Source organism: Suncus etruscus, chromosome 13 (assembly GCF_024139225.1).
Source record: "Suncus etruscus isolate mSunEtr1 chromosome 13, mSunEtr1.pri.cur, whole genome shotgun sequence".
In the NCBI taxonomy this organism is placed as follows: Eukaryota; Metazoa; Chordata; class Mammalia; order Eulipotyphla; family Soricidae; genus Suncus; species Suncus etruscus.
Window position 1 is genome coordinate 72,915,668 of NC_064860.1, and position 24,203 is coordinate 72,939,870.

Genomic DNA, 24,203 nt, shown 5'->3' on the forward strand with positions numbered 1-24,203 from the left:
TTTATCACTCTGTAAACCAGAATTTTTTCAGGTGTGTGAAAGGTGGAGCTTTTAAGTGGTACTTAAGAATGGAGAGCGGTCTCGCAGCAGAGGGGGGCCTGATGGAGAGGGTTCTCCCGAACCTACCCCATCAATGCTTGGGGATACTCTAGGGCAGTTCTTGGTGATGCTAGTGCAACATGATTTGGCAGGAAATTGGTATCAAATCCAGTAGAATCCAGAGTCAGTCACATGGAAGTCTTCTCCCTTATCCCCTTTTGTATCTTAGTTCCAAACTATTATTTTAATTTTAATTGAAGTTTTTTTGTGTGCAGAGTTAAATAATTAATGATATATACATATACAATGTTGATGTTTTACTATTCATACTTTTGTAATAAATTTTGTTTTGCTTTTTCTCTTTACAGATATTTTAATAATTGTTTAAAAGGCCCACTATTCTATATCCAACACCTTTTAAAAATATCTTCATAATTTCTTCTGGGTTCAGTGGGTGCTTAATTAAAAATATAATAAATGTGGGGGGGGGTACAGGTTGTAGTTTTCTATATTATTAGTTTTCTATATTGCAAACCTGGTTTAAGCCCAGCACTGCATATGTTCCATTAAGCACATTACGTAATAATTCCTGAGCACAAATCTGGGAACAAACTCTAAGTACAACTGGCCAAGACACCAGCTTCCCCCAAAATGATAAACAGAAAATTACATTCACCAGCATTTTTCTTTTGTTTTGTTTTCTTTTTTTTTTGTTGGTGACACCCAGACAATCCGAATAAGACTTGATGAAGAATTGTTAAATAAAAGATTAGATGCCATCAAGAGCCCCAAAAGCGGCAAGGGCTGCGCCCCTAGCCTCTGGGCACACCATCACCTTCTGCTCTTGAGGCTGACACTAAAGAGGGTGTCGGGCAGATCGCACCCCGCGGGCATCCCGCAAAGTAGGCGGGTCACCAGGCAGGCGACCTTTACCCGCGCAAAAATTCGTCTCACATCGGCAGAGAGGACCCGGTGTCACCCCGGGTCGTTATTTTCCTTAATCATAAGTTTAAGGCATGCATTTTTTATTTTCACCTATATTTTCTACTTAACTTTTCTAAATTATGATTACATCAGTGTGCCATTTAAGTAGGTACATATAAGTCCTGCAGTTGTCACCTATTTTGTATTATCTACACTTAAAGTTATTTAATTGTATATCGAAATAGTTTTTGGTAGAATATGCATGTACAATATATAATAGAACAAATATACATGCATGCATTTATGTGCAAATATATTTTCCTGCTTGGTGCTTTTTGGTGGACATCCAGAATGAGATAAAATAATCAGTTACTTTAAAAAAACTGATTCCGAAATTTTATTTTTTTAATATTTTAAAGATTTTGTTTTAATGATACAGATTAAAGACTACTCTTTTTGTTGTTGTTTTTGTGCCACACCTAGCTGCTCTCAGCGGTTACTCCTGGTTTTGTGCTCAGAAATCACTCCTGGCAGGCTCAGAGGATCATATAGGATGCCGGGAATCAAAGCCAGGTAATTCCCAGTCAGCAGGGTATAAGGCAAATGCCCACTGCTATGCTATCTCTCTGCCCAAGAGTTGCTTTTTACTCTAATGTAAATATTTATAAAAATTAAATGTTTATAAATAAAAATGCCACACAATTTAATCAATCACAAGTTAGATGAACAAATTGTACTCAGAAATAAATAATAAATATAAAAATAGCTAACTTAATCTTTACTTTTCATAGTAAATAACAAGAGATGTTTATTCACTGACTTTGTTAGTCTAGGGAAATATTTTTCTACATTTCAAATTACCCAAGTTCTTGCATGTTCTTGTGACCTGTAACTGCCATCCTCCTAGGATAATCCACATTGATGCTTCCCTTTATTTACCTTAATATCCTCATAATGCCAGTTATTAATAGTTTTTGCTTAATATAAACTATGCTGAAGTTTTGCCTTTTCTCATTACACTCAAAAAATATACCTAAAGTTACCTCTATTGAAGAAGAGCTTGCTATTCCACTTTCATCTTTCTATAGCTCCATTCTCTTTTTTACTATCATGATGGTAAATATTTGCTACTACAAAGGAAGAGATTCTCTCTTGCTGCTCTTTATACGAAGAGTACTTTTTTCAAATGGTGCACATGAAAGATTTCTTCCTTGAACATAAATGTGAGCATGTCTATGATTTTCTTTATAAAGCTCTACCACTGTCAGCAACATTATGTTTTTAAGTTATATTACATTTTAATATATATTGTGTGGTTTCTACCAGTCTTTTTTTTTTTTTTTGGCATTTTGGGTCACACCAGTTGATGCTCAGGGGTTACTCCTGGCTATGCACTCAGAAATCGCTCCTGGCTTAGGGGACTATATGGGACACAAGGACAGTAGAGGGGGAATTGAACCAAGGTACATCCTAGATCAGTGCTTGCAAGGTCAGTGCCCTACCGCTGTACTATCGCTCTGGCCTAAGTACCTACCTATTTTTAATCAAAACCCTGCTCTTTCTTAATTTTTATTAAATATAGTAAACATTTTGGGAATGACAAATTATGGGGTGTTTTATAATTACCCCAATCACTTACATTTTACTGGATTCAATAGTAAATGGAATAGATCTGTGATCTAATAGAAGAAAAAAAAGAGTAACAAACATTGCAACATAATCTTCATTATTATGGAATGTTACAATTAGACAATTTCTTACAATTTATAAACATTCAATATCTACTTTTAATTTCCATTAAAAGTTAAGTTCCATTAAATGCTGTCATTTTTTGTTCTAGCTTTACTGAAAGATACATTTTAAGAGTCCCGTTTACTAATTTGGAATGGTGGAATCCAATTGTAATTCTGTTACTTTATTAAGAGTCAAGTTTGTCAGGCAGGATTTTTTTATATGAAATGCTGACCTTTCAGACTAAAACAAGAACAGCATTTTAAGATAATTTTCTAAGTCTAACTCTATTTCTCTTTTACAATTTTAACCACTGATTTTCTTTAATAATTTTTTATAGCTGTCAACATTTTCTTCCCAAAGATCTAAAACAACTAAAATAAATTGATCTGATCTTTAAGATTCAGGGATTTGTACAATTGCAAAAGAACTAGAATAGAAAAAATGAACACAAGCAATATTTTGTGTGAAACTCCATTTCTGAAATATGTATTTATTAAAGTACATAAAATTATAAACTGAATTCTATTTTAGCATGAAAATTATATACTTTAATACAGAAGATCCAAGAATGTTTTTTCTTAGTATATTTTTATTAATAAAAAGTTTTTATTGTCTAGATTTTATTAAAAAGTAAACCATATGTATATATTGTACCTTGTACTCACCGTGCAATATAATTGTTTTATGTATTAATTATGTTTAGAAAGTATAGTTTTAATATAATGGTGTTAAGGTTAATTTTTTATTAACTGTTATCATAATAACCTTCTAAAAACCCATAGTTCAATAGTTCAGAGCTGATCAAATAGATCAAAGCACTCGAGCATATAGTTTGCATGTGGAAGTCCCAGATCCCCAGAAATTATCAGTATGTAACCCCCAAAAAATGGAACTAAGAAGACCCAATAGCTCAAATTTTTAATATACTTTCCCAAACACTAGACACCTAAGTTAACATATGCCTTCAGTCTCTAGATCTTCTTTTGTATGCAGTGAAAGTAAAGTATAAAGAAGCTGCATATTTGATATAAATTCAAACTTTAATTTTCTCTTTGGGATATGTAAAGTAATTTCTCTTTAAATGAATAGCAAAATGATTGAATTTTAAGACTAAAAAATATGCACATTCTAACCTTCTTAGACAATATCAGAGGATCACTGCTACTTCATTTTGTGACTCCTTTGAAAAAGCAGTGATAAACTGGCTAAACATGCCTTCTATTGGGCCAATCTACATTTGTGAAGAATCAAGATGACTCTTTGTGATAATTTCATGTTAGAAATGCTGCATTTGATTCCAGGATCTTTAATACAGAAACATGCTACCAACAACAGAGACTGTGAAAAATAAAACTGTATTGGCACTGCAGACAATGACTTGGATTAGACAAATTAGTTTGCCTGAAGCCTAGAAACTTCAGGGGTAGGGTCTCTTGTACTTAAGCCAAGGATTTTCCTTTTCATGTCCCTCATATTTTGGTGGGCCTATGCAAACAATAATTGCCACTCAAACATCGTTTTTACTGTACTCCTTTGACTCTAATCCTTAAGAAAAACAACCCACTTAAACTTTGGAGGTTAACTTAAACTAATATGCATGTGCATGGAAGTGTAAAAAAGTACTTTGCATTCAATGTTTAAGGAGTTACATAAGTTTTATGGCTTTACATTGCTTTGTGTGCTGCTAAGATATATTATGTATTACAATCTGGGGACTTGAGGGACAAAGTAATTGTATATGGGTTTTGTTTTATTTTTCTTAATGTTCTTTGGCTGAAAGTTCAAAGTTGAGATATCAGAAAGGGGACTTCTGAGAATTCTGGCTCTGAGTGATTGTCCTTCCATTGTAACTTTACCTTGTCCTCTTTCTTTGAATCTTTGTTCTCATAATTAAAAATAAAAAAAATTTTAAAATGCTGCATTTATTTTTAAAAAATGAACAAAGCATAAAATATCATTTTAAACTAATCACATGCAAAAGAGTTAAAATAGCAGGATGATTAGAATAAACTATTTATGTATTTTTGAGAAAACATTTTCACGGATTTTTTATCATGATGTATACAATCATTTTTGCAATATGTAGTTCATACTGCAAAGAAGATTACCCTTCTAATATTATTTGCACTTGGCTTAATGTTATAAATAGAATTAGAAACTTTCTTATTTTGTTTAATAAGATATTACTGAATAGAATAAAATATTTATCCTGCCTGCTATCAATGGTGAACAATTCTAAAAATTTTTTATAATTTTTTTTATAATTTTAATTAATATATTTCCTAGTATAAAACTAGGACAGTAACCAATAATTAACATAGATATCATTTGGGTACTCAAAATAATCAAAATGAATCCAAAGAATAAGGTACAAACTTGAGTTACAAAAATCAGTCTAAGATTATTCAAGGAAAATATAGTTAAGGAAGAAAATGTCTGAAAGTATAAATAAAGCACATAGTCTTTAATCAGTAAGAAAATAAATTATGATATTTTAATGATTATATACATATATGTGGTTACATAAAAAGTTATATCTAGAATAATTTTTGAGTAACCCTAGTAATGATACCTTTTGCTTTAAGCAGCAATTCTTTATAAAAACTACTTAAGGATTTGATCATTTTAAGTTTAAATATGCTTACAAAAATTAACATGGTTTAGGGACTGGAACAGTGGCACAGCTGTAGGGCATTTGCCTTGCATGTGCCAACCTAGGACGGACAGCAGTTCTATCCCCTGGTATCCCATACAGTCCCTCAAGCCAGCAGCGATTTCTGAGTACATAGCCAGGAGTAACCCTTGAGTGTCACTGCATGTAGCCCAAAAAGCAAAAAAAAAAAAAAAGGAAGAAGAAAAAATCGCAAAAATTTAACATGTTTTGAAAAATAAAGGATATATTGTTAAAAATGTAAAATGTGTGGGATGTTGAAGAATAGAGAATTAAATATTGTTAGTTTGTCTTTGTTAGCTTTACTTCGCCTTAAAGTAGACCCTTAACTTCTTTTAAGGTTTGTTCTGAGTCGTGAAATTTCTGAGCTGTTATTTATCTCTGAAACTGTGTATTCTTCCTTCAAACCTGAAAAAGTCTGAATGAAGTATTCTTGAGTAAGCACTTATTCTTTGATTTTTTTTTAACATATCCCACCACTGTTTTCATTCCTGGAAGGTTGCTTGTGATAAATATATTATAAATCTCAAGGATTCTTCTTTGTATGCACCTATATATTTGAGTATAAGCCGAGTTTTTTTGGCACAAAATTTGTGCCAAAAACCCGAACTCGGCTTATACTCGGGTCATACAGGGTATTTGATTCGGTGGCAGGTACGTAGTCTCCAGTTGTCTTTTGCCGTCTGCTGGAGGAGGTGTTGCTTCAACTCAGTCCACAAGTTGCGGTTGAGCTGAAGAGGTAGGTGGCTGAACTGAACTGGATGCCACTGAACTATTTAACCCGCACTATTCTTCACTTTGAATGAGGTTGACAGCAGTGATGATGATATCTGTGAACTCAGTGATGATGATGATGACAATGTCTATGCTGCTACCGTCACATCAGCTGAAGCTCTGTTTGGACATACAGATGAGAAGCAGAGGAATCCAGTTTTGAAGAATTTTAACCTTTGTGATTTAGCTTGATTTCTGTTAAGCTATGGTTTTCTTCACTTAATTTAAAGTTTTAAAGTTATTGTAGCAATTTACAGTTATTCTTTAGCAATAAATATTGAAAAGGTGTATCTACTCATTCCTCAGTTATTGTAATTGCTTTAGGTGTGTGTATATATATATATATATATATATATAATATATATATATATATATATATATATATTGAAATGTACCAGTGGTTGCTGCATTTTCCACCTCCAATATACTCGAGCCATTACGTTTTCCCAGTTTTAGGGTAAAATTAGGAGGGTCGGCTTATGTTCATGTATATACGGTAATTTGCCTTTTTAATCTTGCTGCTTTCAATATTCTATCTCTTTCTGTGTTTTTCACCATTGTGACTAGGATGTACCTTGGATACTATTTCGGTCTCTTTTAGTTGGTACATTTTAGGATTCAGAATAAAGTTGCATACATTCTTTAGTTCTAGGAATATCTCAGCAATTATATCCTTGACTTTTTATTTTATTTTTTTTTCTTTTGGTCCACACCCAGTGGTGCTCAGGGGTTACTGCTAGCTCTTTTCTCAGATATCACTCCTGGCAGGCTTGGGGGACCATATGGGATGCTGGATATTGAACCTGGATCTGCCAAGTACAAGGCAAACACTCTATCCACTGTGCTATTCCTTTAGCACCTGGATGTTATTCATTTTTTTTTTTTTTTTGGTTTTTGGTTTTTGGGCCACACCCGGCGGTACTCAGGGGTTACTCCTGGCTGTCTGCTCAGAAATTGCTCCTGGCAGGCACGGGGGACCATATGGGACACCGGGATTCGAACCAACCACCTTACATCCTGGATCGGCTGCTTGCAAGGCAAACACCGCTGTGCTATCTCTCCAGGCCCCTGGATGTTATTCTTAATGAAGGTTTTTATGGGTCTCTGAGTCTACAATGATACTTATGTTTTTTCATTGAATTTATCCCAAAGTTCTGTTGTCTGTTCATGTGTTTTGAGGAATTTTTCCATCTACTGTTATTTAATTTTATGTCTCTTTTTCAACATCTTCTGTTGTATGGAGTTGTCTGCAGTTCTCTACTGTTGTCTGCTCACTTGTTTTAAGGAATTTTTCCATCATCTGTTCTTTTGTTTTATGGCACTTTTTCAATGTCTTCTGTTGTATGGATTTATTATGCACCTCACATTACAGCTCATTGAATCTGTCCTCCACAGATGTTAGTCTGCTAGTGAGGCCTCCCAGCGAGGGTTTCCTTTCACCTACCAAAATTTTCATAACTGTTATTTCTGTTTCAAGTTTTCTCATTTTTCCCATCGTAACTTCATGAATCTTATTGGTGATTAATTTGGTTCATTTCATTGTTTCTTTGAGTTCCTTGAACATCCTCCAGTTTTCCTCTCTAAAGTCCTTACCTGAGTGGTGATAGAGATGGCCAGAAATTTTCATGTTTTCGAGATTTCATCTTCATTCTCTAGTCATGATGGGGTTCTGTGTTGTTTTCCCTATGCGGCCTTTGCAGTATTGTGTTTTATAGATGTTGTGTTGGAGCTCATTGACTAAGAGAAATGAGAAGCTGCAAAATGGAGCAGCTGCAATCATCTAGTTTGGGTCTTTGAGCAGGGTTGTGCTCACCAGTTTTGCTGGTTTGTCACCGAGTCGCTGGTAGTACTGTTCTTTTTTTTTTTTTTTCACCCCCTTGAGTGATACATACTCATCCAGGGTTTTTTTTTATACCTTCAGAAAAGTCTTAATATTTGTTACTAATCTTTATTTAACTAAAATCTATCTATAGTGAGAGTAAGATCTTTTAAAAGTTGACTAATTATTTTCTATATCAATCATTCATCAGACAACTTCCTGATTTGTGCTTATTAATCTAAATAAACCTACTTGTTTAAGTAAACTATGTTAAGCAGATAATCAGTCACTTTTAAGTTGTTCACTGAGAATCAGAGACTGATCACCCTTGGATGTGCTGACAGATGTAAGCATTAAAACCAGCAAGACAGGTTCATAATGAATCTCTGATTGTGTAACTTCACGGTGAAACATTCCTGAGTAGTTATATAGCATTAGCTATGACATTATTAACTGTAAATCTAAGAAGTTTACACATTTTAGAATTAGAAAGAGGGTGGAGGGAGGACAACTTTGGTGGTGGGAATTCCCCTGGTTCAATGTCAATATGTACCTAAAATATTACTCTGAAAGATATGTAATCCACTTTGGTCAAATTAAAAATTATCATTATAAAAAAAGTACCAGAAAGATACTCCAAACTCTATACCAGGGCTCCTCAAGCAATAGCCTGCAGGCCACATGTCACCCACAAAAGATATGTATCCAGCCTGCCAGGTATTTTTGCCACCTGTGCCTGTTGCTTCTTTACAGTCAACACTTCCTGGGCCTGCAGAGTGCATTTGTGGAATGTACTGCACTTTTCTCCTTTTGACTTCTCTCAGTGTCTGGTAGGGGTCTTCAAACTATGGCCAAAAGGGTACTGTTGTTCATACTTTTTTTTAATTATAGGTCAACCCTCCAGCTCTCTAAACGACAGTGAACTGGCCTGGCCCCCTGTTTATAAAATTAGAAGACCTCTTATACTCTTATGAAGCCAGAATACAATAGAGTTAAAAAGCCAAAGATGTTATGGATGCAATAAATATCCAAACTGAAAAAGTATTTATACATGAATGTTTCAATTGATAGATTAATACAAGCTACTGCACCTTTCTAGTTACATAATTGAGCACAGAAAGAAACGTAGGTTACACTTAAATCTTAATTGAAAACTGACTAGTGTAGATTTGTAAATCATATAGCCTTGACATTCTCTTAAATAAAATAAAGCACCTGTTAACATCCAATTGAATATTTGAAACATTCAATACTGCTATATATGTATACGAAATGAGAGAATTAAACAATGAATAAGATCATATTGAATTCCTCACAAGATTTAAACAGACTTTAGCAAGTAAAAACTTTCATATTATTTGAAGAATCTACACATGCATTCAATCTGTATTGGAGAAAACATGTTATGTTATTCATTTTAATATAAATAACAATAAATATATTGATGTGTTTATATAATAATTATTGACAATTTTTTTATTTTAATATTGGGGAACTGGTGAGACATATAGAGCACATCCAGAACTTTTCAAAAATATTCCTGGCTTTGTACTCAGTGCTCATTCCAGTGATGTTCTCAAAAACATATGTGGTACCCTGGGACTAGGTCAGCAGCAAACCAAACAGTGATTTACCTCCTGTGCAATCTCTCTAACTCAAAAATTTTTATATTAAATACAAGATGTTTTATTTTAAGTTACAGCAGTCAATATAATTTAGACTTTGGATTCTAGTAAAAGTACAGATATATTTCCAAATTGCAATATTTATGTTTAATGATACAGGGGTATACATTAAAGCTAATTTAGCAAAGATGCTTAAATGCCTATTAATTATGAAAGTATGTTTGGAGATGTTCAGAAATAATGACTGGGCTTAATATTTTACTTGTAAAACAATACCAATGTTTAAACCAATGTTTAAGAGATTCTTTTATATAAACATCAAGCTTGAAATTCAATAATTTGAAAATTGACTGTCATTCTATTCTGCCCTTTTTGAGTATGTGCTTCAAATATATTAATAAAATAAAAATCAAAATATTCATCTTTCCCAAGTATAGATATAGCAGAGTAGATGTCATATTAATATATCTGTGTAAATATATATCTCATGTTTGAGCATTGATTCAATTAGTTTCTGGCTCAATGCAATTTTGTGATTCTGATTAATAAGAATAAGACATTTTCAACTAGATAGAAATGACAAAACTTACCATATTAAAATATACAAATGTCTTTAAAATTTTTATTATTTCTTTCAAATAGTTTGATATATTTAAAAATATACCTAAATATAATTAGTATCTTACTTTAACTACCAGAAAAGAGAGATACATAGAGATATGGCAGTTTTTGTTATCTTTTGACATACAGGTCTCATTTGAAACTAACAACATAGTTCCTCTTTCCACGTTATTTAATGTACTTATTTCCAGAGCTACTGGAAATCAATTGTTACTTAAGGAGAATTCATATATATAATTTTCTTCAGAGCATTAGAATTATACTAAGTCAAATCAGGGTTCTACAGACAAACACAATAATATTTCTCAGTCCTCAGAAGTATAGTCTGATAGTCTGATCACTTCATCATTTTGTCATGATGAAATCCGTAAGCTTTTTTTTATTGTCAGAAGGTTTTAATTTATGTTGTATCAGCATATAAACTTTAAATAACAGAATAACAGTTAAATAGCAAAATATTTTTAAATAATAAAAACTTTAACAGAATAACAGTTTAAATAACGGGAGTTTTCAGAATAAGGACACAATGAAACAATACAAAGGTAAAATTACAACTAAGAAATTGAGAGATCTTTAGTTAACTTTCTGAGAAGTGAGATTAAGGAAAAATATTGAGTTTATGGTTTGTTATATAGGTCAGGATTAGTTTGGATTGGAATAAAAAAATCAAATAACTTTTGCTATACTATATACATGCAGTAGGATGTAATAGGATAAAACAAAAATAGAGAAAGACTTGTGTGGCTGCTATTTATCATTCAATCTTTTAAGTTTGTTTGAAGATTCACTTACAACTAAACAAAATATAAAATTGAGTAGCCAAGATTTAGCAATTTGAACAGGTCAACATGAACCTGAACTCAGTTACTTAACAAGAGGAGCGAGGCCACAGGCAACTGAACCTTGAAATCTGGAAAGGAACTGAGAGTTCAAGTTTCATCCTATGGTTCTGGCAGTCCTAAAGAAAAAATGTCACAGAATGGTTTCTAATTAAGTTCTCTAATACATAAAAAAAAACTCTATAATATTGTTGAGTAAACAGTGGAAGGGATAAGTTTAAATACTCTTTTATATTTACAAAGTAATAACACCAATGATTATGTTCCTAGTATTGTTTTACAAATGCTTAAAATAAATCATAAAAATTATTAGTGATCTGCTTGACTTTTGTTTCATTTTATTGATTTATAATTAGTAAGAAAATTCTATCAACAGATTTTTATTCTATTTCTATTAATATACCCAATCAGTTAAGTATTTTTATTGATGAGAGAAACACAACAGGACAGTGTAGAAAAAAAAACTACATAAAGTATAATAGGATATATGTTTTCTTATCGTATCAACTCATAAAAGATCTAAGTCTTGGAATCAAGGTGTCAGGTCAAAATGATTGAACATATACTTGGTATATGGAAGTTCCAAAATGATTCCAGACACAGTATAGTCTCATTAATTATTCTTGTAGTTAGTGGCTCACTTCCCCTAACAATGGGTGACATCCCAGCACAGTGGAAATAACGTGGAACTTCCCCCAAATTGATTTAAAAAAATGTGCAAATGTCTGAGGAATGCCAAAACAGGTGCTCGATATTATTAAATATGATCAGTGTGAGGGGTGAACTAGACTGGTCACCCACTATATCAAAATATGTACAGCAGTTCTAGTCACAAGAGATTCATTGTTTAATTCTTTTTGTGTGTGGTTATTTTTCCCTTATTTTTATATATTTATTTAAACACCTTGATTACAAATATGATTGTAGTTGGGTTTCAGGCATGTAAAGAATACCCTCCTTCACCAGTGCAACATTCCCACCACTAATGTCCCAAATCTTCCTCCTCCCCACACAACCCCAACCTGTGCTCTAGACAGGCTTTCTACTTCCCTCATTCATTCACATAGTTAGGATAGTTCTCAATGTAGTTATTTCTCCAACTGCACTCATCACTGTGGTGAGCTTCATGTTGTGAGCTGCAACTTCCAGCCCTCCTCTTTTGTCTCTGAGAATTATTGCAAAAATGTCTTTTATTTTACTTAAAACCCATAGATGAGTGAAACTATTGTTTATTTTTATTTGAGGGGAGGCCATGGGGCTGTGGTTTGTATCTTGTGATTCACAATTTGTTCCCAACTCTGTGCTCAGAAATTATTTCTGGAGGTTCTCTGGAGTCCATGTGTTGTCCTGGTAATGGAACCCAACTTGGTCCCATGTAAGACAAGCGCCTTAACCCAATTACTATTTCTCAGACCCCTAATTTTTAGATTATAAAGCTTCTATTTTAACTTGTCACCATATCTAAACTACCTTACTCTATGGTTGAAGTACTTTGTAAGTGCATGGTTAAAATCATTGTGACTAATGTACTATTTGTTTCCTAGAACTGATCTAACATCCAAAACATAATTAATTAAACAACAGGAATGTGTTGGCATCAGAATTCTAGATATCAATATCAAGGTGTCTGCAAAATCATGTTCTCCCTTGTGATTTGAAGAAAAAAACAGTACTCCATTTTCTTTTTCCAGCTGTGTTAAGTCCAAGGCAGTTTTAGGTTAGTTTTAAACTTTATTTCCAGCTCAATCCCTTGATTATCTCCCTGCTTTGTATCTCTATGACCCAAACGTTCTTTTGTATGATGATACCTGTAAAAGTGAATACAATTTACCTTATTGATCTCATTAAAACTTACTTCTAATAGGACCTAACACATTAAGTTTACAGTAATTATGGCTTGAGGATATCATTTTTGAGGAGTCACAGGTCAACTAATAAATGTCCTCTACACACCTTAATGGATTTATACAATTCTGTGCTGTTTTCTGATATTGTTTTTTAGATCATTTTTGCAAGACGCCAATGCATCAGAATAACAGTGGCTTAGTTTGGCAAACTAAAACTTTCAAGAATTACATTTCCTGGGGAAGGCATGAGGATTGACAGAGAGGTCTTTGTAAAATGGCTTTATTTATTTATTATTTATTTATTTATTTTGATTCTTTGGGTCACACCCAGCGATGCTCAGAGTTTACTCCTGGCTCTGCACTTAGAAATCTCCCCTGGCAGGCTTGTAGGACCCTATGGGTTGTTGGGAATCGAACTCAGGTCGGTGGGCTGTGTGAGAGGCAAATGTCCTACCACTGTGCTATTGATCCAGCAGCAAAATGGCCTCTCTTTCTTTCAACTTCAGTAGGCTCAGAGCACAACTTTTGTTTTATTGTTCAGGGTGCATTGCTGCCAATACCTAAGTCAGTGGAAGATGTTTAAGAGAAATGGTGAAATGAAGGATGAGCTAGTTGCTGTAGTTTGATCAGGGAATGATGCTGTCATTCTGTTCTCACTGTGCTACTGCTATGAGAGAATTGCTTTTTTTCTTCTTGTCAGTTTTTCCAACTTTATTTAAAAAAAAGGAAATTTGACTTAACTTTTAAAGTTACTATGAAGAGAACTTTATTTTATGTTACACAAAAATGGCTCTAATATTAAAAGATTAATCCCTTTTGCCTCTAAACATATGATTAACCATAAATTATCACACTAGACCTGATCACGTCTTTCAAAAGCCTATTAAAAAACAAATTAACCTTTTTCTCTCTAGGCTGAACTCTCTTGTTAATATGAAAATCAGGAGTAATTCAGGGCTTTAGCTTTTGTTATCCCAGCCATATTCCTTTGTGTTTTTCAAGTTGAGTTGTGACTGGAGAGTGAGTCATACCAGCTTAATTAATTTAGTTAAGAACCAATTAAAAGCGAAATTTTGTGCATGAGGAAGCTTGTCTGAAGTGTTTTGAATTTCAGTAGTAGTCACCTCATTACCCAAGCTTATATATAGATGGCTTTGTGCTTTGGCAAAAGGGGGTGGGGTGGAGACTCACTGAAGAAGATATCTATTAATTCCTAAATCTAAGCAAGAAAATTCATATGAGCTTTCAGTTCTAAAAGCTGTGGCAATCTGTTCTTGCTCTGATAAATATAGGTCATACCAAAAATTTATTGCCAAATTTCTGAGGTAACAAATTTAGCAAGGCCCCATGCCTTTTCTTTTTTTCTTTCTTTCCCTTCCTTTTTTCCTTCCTTACTTCCTTTTTCTTCTCTCTTTCTTTCTTCTCTTCTTCTTTCTTTCTTTCTTTTCTTTCTTTCTTTCTTCTTTCTTTCTTTCTTTCTTTCTTTCTTCTTTCTTTCTTTCTTTCTTTCTTCTTTCTTTCTTCTTTCTTTCTTTCTTCTTTCTTTCTCTTCCTTCCTTCCTTCCTTCCTTCCTTCCTCCTTCCTCTTCCTTCCTTCCTTTCCTTCTTCCTTCTTTTCTTTCTTTCTTTCTTTCTTCTTTCTTTCTTTCTTTCTTTCTTTCTTTCTTTCTTTCTTTCTTTCTTTCTTTCTTTCTTTCTTCTTTCTTCCTTTCTTCCTTCCTTTCTTCCTTCCTTCTTTCTTCCTTCCTTCCTTCCATTTGCCTTTATTTCTTTCCCTTCCTTCCTTCTTTTCTTTCTTTCTTTCTTTCTTTCTTTTTCTTTTCTTTCTTTCTTTCTTTCTTTCTTTCTTCTTTCTTTCTTTCTTCTTCTTTCTTCTTTCTTTCCTTTCTTTCTTCCTTCCTTCCATCCTTCCCTTCCTTCCTTCCTTCCTTCCTTCCTTTCTTCCTTTCTTCCTTTCTTTCTTTCTTTCTTTCTTTCTTTCTTTCTTCTTTCTTTCTTTCTTTCTTTCTTTCTTCTTTCTTTCTTTCTTTCTTTCTTTCTTTTCTTTCTTTCTTTCTTTCTTTCTTTCTTCTTTCTTTCTTTCTTTCTTTCTTTCTTTCTTTCTTTCTTCTTTCTTTCTTTCTTTCTTTCTTTCTTTCTTTCTTTTCTTTCTTTCTTTCTTTCTTTCTTTCTTTCTTCTTTCTTCTTTCTTTCTTTCTCTCTCTTTCTCTTTCTTTCTTTCTTTCTTTCTTTCTTTCTTTTTTCTTTCTTTCTTTCTTTCTTTCTTTCTTTCTTTCTTTCTTTCTTTCTTTCTTTCTTTCTTTCTTTCTTTCTTTCTTTCTTTCTTCTTTTCTCTTTCCATGTCATGTCAAGGTTCTGCACTAGAGATCTGCACTCAGGAATTATTCCTGGTGAGGCCTAGAAGGTATATAGGGTGCTCTGGATCAAGTGTGTTTCAGACGCATGCAAGAAAAGCATGCTACTCCCTGCAGTATCACGCTGAACCTAACCCATGCATTATTTTCCTCCAGTAAACTATATGATTTAAATATGCACTATAGGAAGATTAAAGCAAACATGAATATGTATCTTTCCCATTCTTTAATTTGAAATGAAGCAATATCTTGTATATTGTATTTTTTAAAATAGTATTTAAGCATCTTTAGTTTTAAAGATGTTGTTTTGGATTCCTGTCCAACAGAGGCAGAAGCTAAGACATGGTGTCAACACATATGATTCCTTACCAGGTTCACTAAATCACTGTGGGTGGTTTGTACAGAAATATGAGTACAATTATAATAACTACAGTGTATAATTGCATAGAGAGAGAAAGGCTAGACAGAGAAAGATGATTTAAGTAATAGGTCAGCAAATTATTTTTGTAGAGGCTAAATAGTATTTTAAGATCAGCTGTTTTTGGTCTCTGTTAAAGCCAATTAGGTAGCCAATTAGGTAGTATGAAATCATCATAAGAAAACAGCTATTTTTAATATGCAAATTGTGGATTTGGTTGTGGTTCAACAATATTTTGTCACAAAGACAGGAGAAAAACTGAATTGAGCTTGAAGCTCATGGTACCATTACATCTGGTATAGGCTTTTGTAATTTTTTTGTTTTGTTTTGTTTGGGTCACACCAGGCAGCGCTCAGTGGTTATTCCTGACTCCACATTCACCATATGGGATGCGGGATTCAAACCACTGACCTTCTGCATCAAGGCAAACACCTTACCTCCATGCTATCTCTCCGGCCCCATTTTGTAATGGTTTTGATGGTTGTAAATATATAAAAATTTTCCCATAATTTAATGTCAGCTTATTCACCCTAATATTTAGATGTTAAAATTATAATTAGAAATTCAGAAGTCCTCCTCAGTTTAGCATTTCAAACTTCACTTTGAGAGGTTGTCTTTAGAATTATCTCTAAGTGGTGCCAGAGCAGTGGTGCAGCGGTAAGGCATTTGCCTTGCTCGCAGCTGACATAGGATGGACCACGGTTCAATTCCCCAGAGCCCCAGATAGTCCCCCAAGCTCAGAGAGATTTCTGAGACTATAGTCAGGAGTAACCCCTGAGCATCACCAGGTGTGGACCAAAAACCGAAAAAAAAAAAAAAAACTATAGACTAAGAATCTAGTTATCAGTATTTTATTGAAATATCTTAATAAAATTTAATGCAATTGCTTTCCTTATATATGAACATTAGCTGGTTAAAATATGGAATTTAAAATAGTTATGGTATTTATAATCTTTTGATTTTTCATTTTTATATGCTTTATACTTAATTTATGTAACAGGGAATGTACAAATATTTAGAGATATTTTAAAGAACTGCTTACTTTTGAATTAAGAACAAAATTTTATCATAATGATAGCTAAGGTAGCATGGTATAATATCATTATATACATGATTGTAATATTGACAGATATAGTATAACAGGTAAATATATGCCTTACCTGACCTGGATTTCATCCTAAGCACCCCAAATATTCCACTGAGTCTAGCAGGCATGAGCCCTAAGCACAGAGCCATGACTAAGGACTGTGCATACTGGGTATAGCCCAAATACTAAAACATAAATGTATATATATTACTAACGTCATGTTGACCACCAACAAAGTAACTAAGATCTGCCAGTATTTTTCTTAAGCATCTTCTAGTCCACCTCATCATATAAATGGGACTTTTTAAAATTGCAGATGAGTATTAGAGAAATTAATGGTGGTAAGAGACCACAAAGATAGGTTGGGATCTTTAAAAACTGTTTCTTTTAGAAATAAACTTTACTGGGAAAATTCCTTTGTTGGAATACCTCATTACACAGCAATGTAGAATAAATGGGGCATTGCTCACTATTGATTTGCCACCATACCCTCTGTAACTAAATGCAGCCTGAGGCAGTACTCTAAACACAGGATTCCAGAATATTTAATTGTTGCTTGAATACATTTCCATTATCATTACACAGAAATCAATTCATTCTTACACTGATGTTACTTTAAATATAACCTTTGTAATGGTCTGTTTCAACATGTCAGAAACAATCACCAATTACAGGAATAAAACCAAATGTAAACAGTGGAAGTCATTTTACTTCCGTGTAACTAAAAACTCTAAATATACAAGTATCCGAAAACTCTAAATATACATAAATTAAAAATCAATTATATAAATCCTTAACTCTAAATATACAAATATCCCTACTCAACTTTACTAAGTTGAGAATATCTCTATCATCTTTCTCTAAATACTTAAGAACATAATGAAGCTCTGTTGCACAGTTAAAGCAAGCACAAATTAATATGTTTTATCTGTAGTTTTTCACATGAATTGCAACTAATCTCTGAAATTATTTAAATAGTGATGAAACAGAAATCTCTCCATGAAACATAATTAATGGTATTGTAACCAAGAAAATTTAAAGAATGGTTATGATATTTTTCTTAAACAAAATAATCCTTTCAATTAATATAACAAATATAGTTCTAAACGCCATCTAATTAATTTTCTTTAATACTTCTGTATTAAAAGCATCATGTACAAAAACAAGACTCTGATTCAGGTTATGACTAGACCCTGGACACTGTGAAATAAGTGATTATCCCAAAACCATGAATATCAACAGTATTGTAAGAGTAAACACATAGCCTAAATTTAATACAAACTGAGCAAAAATATGATTACTATTTACTTAAACAAGATAGAAAATGTGAGGATTCATAATGTCTTTATTTTTCACAATAAGAATAAGAAAGAACTCGTTATTTTCATGGATATTCTGTGACATGCATTTTGTTTCTCCTCTATGTGACTAAGTTTTCTGAATCACTTAACCTACTCCATTTACTCTGCATAATAATTTTAAAATTTGGTATTATTATATCAGCTAAATGTTTCTAGGAAAATTAATACTTCTTTTAATCAGAAAACTTAAGTTAATATTATCTGTCCTGTTACAAATGTCTCTCTGACTACTTTAACCATGCTTTAACACGGTTTAACATACTTTAACAATGCTTGAAGATGAGAGATAATTGGAAGAGATTTTCCTATTCATTTGTTTCTTAGATAGAACTATTCAAAGATACTAAAATTTTACAGAATTGTATTGATTTGGTTTTGAACCAAACCTAAAAGTTCTCAAATTTATTACTTGCTTAGACTTCAGAGTTACCCCTTTTTATGCTTAGATCATATGTATGCAGTGATAGTGAACAAACTAGTGTTGGTCCTGTTCAAGGCAATTACCTGTTCTTCTTTACTATCTCTTTAGTCACTTGTTTCACAAGTTTTAGTTTCTGTTTTAAAAAAACCCGATACATTACAAAATATGGATGAAGTTATAAATGTTGGAGATTGGCAATTGAATTTTATTTATTAAATATGTATTGGTTATTGAGCCAATACCAAAACAATAAAAACATTCTTCATAAATATATCAAGAGATATGGAAACACAGGCACACAGAACAAATGGAATGAAAATAAGTGAAAATTATGAACAGCAACAGTCAATGAAAAACAGAAGATAATGGACCAGTGGATATGTTAGGTTTCAACAAAGGACACAGAGAAGAAAAAAATGAAAAATCACCGAGAAGATCTTGGGCTTGCAGTCGCAGATTGGAGTTCTTGATTTGAGGATGACTAAAGCTAACAGAGATATACATAAATGGGCCCGGAGAGATAGCACAGCGGCGTTTGCCTTGCAAGCAGCCGATCCAGGACCAAAGGTGGTTGGTTCAAATCCCGGTGTCCCATATGGTCCCCCGTGCCTGCCAGGAGCTATTTCTGAGCAGACAGCCAGGAGTAACCCCTGAGCCACGCCAGGTGTGGCTCAAAAACCAACAAAAAAAAAAAAAAAGGAGAAAAAAATGAGATATACATAAATGAACTACAAAATAAAAAGTTATTAAATAAAAGAAACACTAAAGATATTCTATGTTCTACATTCTAACTTTTCATGATATACATAAAGATCTGGAAGTAAACCATTAATGGTATAATATCTGCACTGATTATATAAGTTAAAATTATATCAAGAATAACTAGAGTTTTGAAGGAATGAATAAATGTTGTTATTTTAAATTTTCATAGTAAGCTATCTTATTTTCCCAAAATTTGAAATAAACATTGGAGATAAATAATAATTAAAGAAAAAAAAGCAATCCAAAATCCTTGTACATTAGAAATGTCTTAGGTTCAATCTTTATATTTTAAATCTCTTAGAAATTTCTTTTTTTGCCTGCCCCCTCCAAAAATCTCTTAGATATTTCTAATGTAACTGTCACAGTGTATATATACATATGTGATCAATATTTTTATAAAATTTAGTTGAAAATATATCTGCAACTCTGAGAAGATTGACAAAATCTTTACAGAACATGAATGTAGAAAATCACAGGAAAATTCAGGTCTACAAGTTGATCTAAAAATGGGGGGGGGAGGATGTAGCCATAGTACAGCTGGTAAGACAGTTTTCATGCACCTGTCAAAACTTTTTTGTTCTGTTTTGTTTTTGTTTTTGGGTCACACCCCGCAGTGCTCAGGAGTTACTCCTGGCTCTACACTCAGAAATCGCTCCTGGCAGGCTCGCGGAACCATATAAAATGGCAGGATTCGAAAAAAAAAAACCCCATCCTTTTGCATGCAAGGCAAACGCCATACCTCCAAGCTATCTCTCCGGCCCTGTCAAAACTTTTAAACCTAGCAACCATACAGTCCTGTGAGCACACCAAGAGTAAACCCTGTGTGCAAAACCAGGAGAAAAACTGAATAAATCTGGTGTGTTCCCCTCCACAACAACAACAGCAAAAAGAACAAGGAAGGAAGATGAGAAAAATAATTGTTAAAAATTAAATACTTCTTAGCAAAATGTAGACTTTTAAAGTTCTCTGTTAAAATTTCTCCTCATCAATGCTCGTTGGATTCATATTGTATAGAAAAGCAATGCTTGAGAAAAAAAGGTTGAATATTTTCTTAACAAGGAAAAAATACAATGATATTTTAAGAGAAAATGCAGAATGTTCCCCTAATAAGTACATTAATAATCTGCAAATATGTTGTCACATTTATGGTAACAGTTTATAGCACATTTCTCCCTAAGTATAAGAAATTCTACATTAGTGTAAGGAAAACATAAAGAAGGAAGAGATACTAAGCAAAATGACTTCTTCAATACTTTAAATTTAAAATTTAGTTGATTCTAATTTTCTAGTATGTGTTGACAAGTTTTTTTATCTACTTAAGACATATTTGTATACACATTTGCTCATATATATATTTAACTTATTGAGTTATTTTATTTCCATTTCTTAATCTTTTTTGGTTCAGTAGTCACATTATAATCCAATTATTTTTAAACTTTCATAATAAAAAACCCTATTTACCAACAATTCACAGTATTGAATATATTGACATATATTAACATGTTATAGGTAAACAATGCATTTTCATAATCTCATCACCTATGCCAGTATGAATGCTACAGTTAGAATTGCTTCTGCCACATTTTGAAGGTTTTTAACATGCAAAATTTATGTTAGAACTATGGTTTAAAGAGTCACACTGAATTTGAATAATCACAAGGTATATATATTTGTTGGAAAGATACCAGTGTAGAGAGAAGTATGTGTGTTTAGAAATAAATTAAGAACCATTTTTTTGCATTTTACTTCCCATGAGACTTTAGGAAATCTATTAATGATACAGTATTCCAACTTCTTTATCTGCAGGTAAAATACTCATATTGACTATTTGTATTAAGTTATTGCAATGCCAAAATGCCCTTTCTAAAATATATTTACAACAAATATAATGTCTATTGTCAATTGATTGTAATAACTTGCTATATTATTGTAACTGTTGTTTGTTTTGTTTAATGCATTTAAAAAAATCAAACAGTAAGGATAAGAGCTCTAGTCCAACGAGGAGGGCTTTTGTCTTGCACATGACAACCCAGGTTCAATCTCTGGCATCCCATAAGGTCCACTGAGTTTGCCAAGATCTATTTCTGATCGCTGAGCCAAGAGTAACCTCTGAGTGTGGCCAGGTGTGGCCCAAAAATAAAAACAAAACAAAAATCAAAGAGGAAACTGATCTTCAGAGAGTGAGTTATAAAGGAGACACAGAAAAAAAAATTCTCCCACTCTGAATCTCGTTTACAACTCTCAGATATCTATTGACATAAATTGTAATTCAAAAGTTGGGAAACTTTAGATTTTAAAATTAAAGTATTTTCCAAAATCACACAATCAGTCTCACAGAGAGGACTTGAACTTGTTTGTATAACTCAAAATCCTTGTTAAATTATATTCTATAATTTTACAAAATTCTCTTAATACATAAGGCAATTACATATGTCATGATTTATATATTTTATAATTTAATTTAAAAAAAAAGTTAACCATTCATGTGCAGTAGGAACAGATTGTCTTTGGTAAAACATTTAATTCAGTTAGTTTTTCAGAAAGGAAAATTAAATTGTTGCAGCTAATTCATATTCAATTTATTTGTTTCTTGAAACCAAGAGTTTACTACTGAGACAAAAGAGTAATCATCTCATTAACTAAACTAATGATACAAATTAGACTCTTGAGGATCGATTGCACATTTTTCACCATATAACAAAGTATTTCAACCAAATTCATAGTTTGGATTATAGTAAATGTATAACTAGTTATTAAAGAAAATATATTGAGTATCACCACATAATACATTATAGCCAAAAGATCTATGACACTATTGACAATGGTCAAAAGATATTATATCATTTAAACTATTAAGCAGTATATCAGAGTAATGACTATAAATAAAGGAACACATGGAGGTATGTAAAAATCTTAGAATTTGTTTTAAGTCAAAAACTAATTTCAGTCTTCCATAATAATGGAAAGAGATAAATTATATTCTTAATGTTGTAGGAGGATGTATTACTTAACAAATCAATTATGTCTGAAGAATAGAAATATCTCAGAATAAAATTACTGATCAGGCCATGGCTTCTTGAAAAAAGGAGGAGTTGATGAAAATCACTATTTTTGATATGGGTTACAAATGGGGGATACAAATATTTATAGTTTATATCCTTGTAAAATTTATATGCTGATCTTTTACCATATTTTTCTCCTTTAGAAGCATTGTCATAATGTATTAGTTTAATTTATGCTCTTTGCTAACCAGCTATTGTTATGATTATTATGTCCCATGAAACCCTTATTCATTGAATCAACTAAAATGTATTGACTTCATTTTTTGCTTTAAGCTGCTTGTGGGAAGAATAAAAGTATGAAACAGAAATATTAAAGTGCTTTATAGAAGAGGGTAGTTAAAATAAAGTTATTCTCCTTTAAACAAAATCTACAAAAAAACATTCACCTCCATGATGGGTTTGCCCATGTTTCAACTTGGAACACTTATGTTTTTACTTCATGGGACACTCTCACCTCTGTGGAAGCCCACACACTACCTTGAATGTATGACTTATGCTCTCTTTTTTCACACTCCTTATATTCCTTAAATAAAAATATTTTAAAAAATTTTTTACTTTTTCATTATATTCTTGGGGCCAGAGCAATGGCTCAGCAGTAGGACATGCGGCTGCTCCAGGATGGACGGTGATTCAATCCCTGGAGTCCAATATGGTCCCCCAAGCCAGGAGAAATTTCTGAGTTCATAGCCAGGAATAAACACTGAGTGTCACCGGGTGTGGCCCAAAATTAAAATAAAGTTATTATAATCTATTACAGAGCATTGGAATGATAATACAGGGTAGAATACTTCTTTTCATATGGTGACAAGTGTTCAATACCCAGCACTGCATCTGATCTACCAAATTCTGCTTAGGAGAAAATTATGAGCACATTCTGGGTGTGTTCTCAAAACAAAAATAAGTTAATAAACTCTAATATGGGATAATTTTATACAACCAAAATTTAATATACTATTTAATATACTACCTACCTTTGTACTTCTTATGATTTATACTTTATATCCTTGTTGTAAAATTTTAGTATTTAATACATTAAAACAATACAGATTGGCATTTCTTCTTTTTCAAACATTTGTCTAGGCTGCAGACCAATTTGTATGATTTTTCAGCAAAGGCATTGCAATTTCAAATTATACTAGCAAAATTACAACAAATTCTTATTGTTTTTAAGATGAAATTAACTGTTATTTCTTTGTGTTTTAATATTACTCTTCATATAATTTTTAAAATATTATAAAGTAAGTCGTTTTCTTGACCAGTTGCCTACACTAGAAATTTCATTACTCTTGAATAGAAGTGGGAAAATTGGAGTGTCTTTTTTGTGCATTATCTCATAAGGAATTCTTTTAGTTTATTATATTTACGTTTGAGTATAATTCTAACTGTGTATTAGCTGTAAATTGTTGTTACTATCTTTAGTAATACTTTCTTATCCCTGACTTGTTGAGGGTTTTTATCATAAGTGGATGCTGTATTTTGTCAAAAGCTTTCTCTGTATCTAATGTTATACTTACTTGGTATTTTTTTTATCTTTTGTTGATATGGTGTTTATTGATTTGCATATCTTGAACCATCCTTACTTCCCTAATATAAATCATTTTGATGAATTTTTTTATTCATATACTAAGATTTTTTTGAAGATTTTTGCATCAATATTTTCAGTGAAATTGGCTTTTCTTTCTGTTTTTTTTTTTTTTTTTTTTGGTAATACTCCATCTGCTTTGGGTATTGGTGTCTGTAATGTATTAATAGAATCTGGGGGATTCCTCTTTCTTAAATATTTCAACTCTTAAAGTGCTTTAGGAGTGTAGGCAGCGCATCATCTTTTAATAATTGATATAATGA

General features: G+C 32.4%; 1 long non-coding RNA gene and 1 other non-coding gene across 2 annotated transcripts in view; one reads left to right on the forward strand and one right to left on the reverse strand.

Annotated features, from left to right (window-relative positions):
* LOC126025728 (uncharacterized) overlaps positions 1–24,203 on the forward strand; it is a 174,698-nt gene that overhangs the window by 50,591 nt on the left and 99,904 nt on the right. The window lies entirely within an intron of this gene.
* LOC126026528 (U12 minor spliceosomal RNA) lies at positions 909–1,057 on the reverse strand. The gene has a single exon (XR_007501762.1). It is a non-coding gene; the product is annotated as a U12 minor spliceosomal RNA (small nuclear RNA).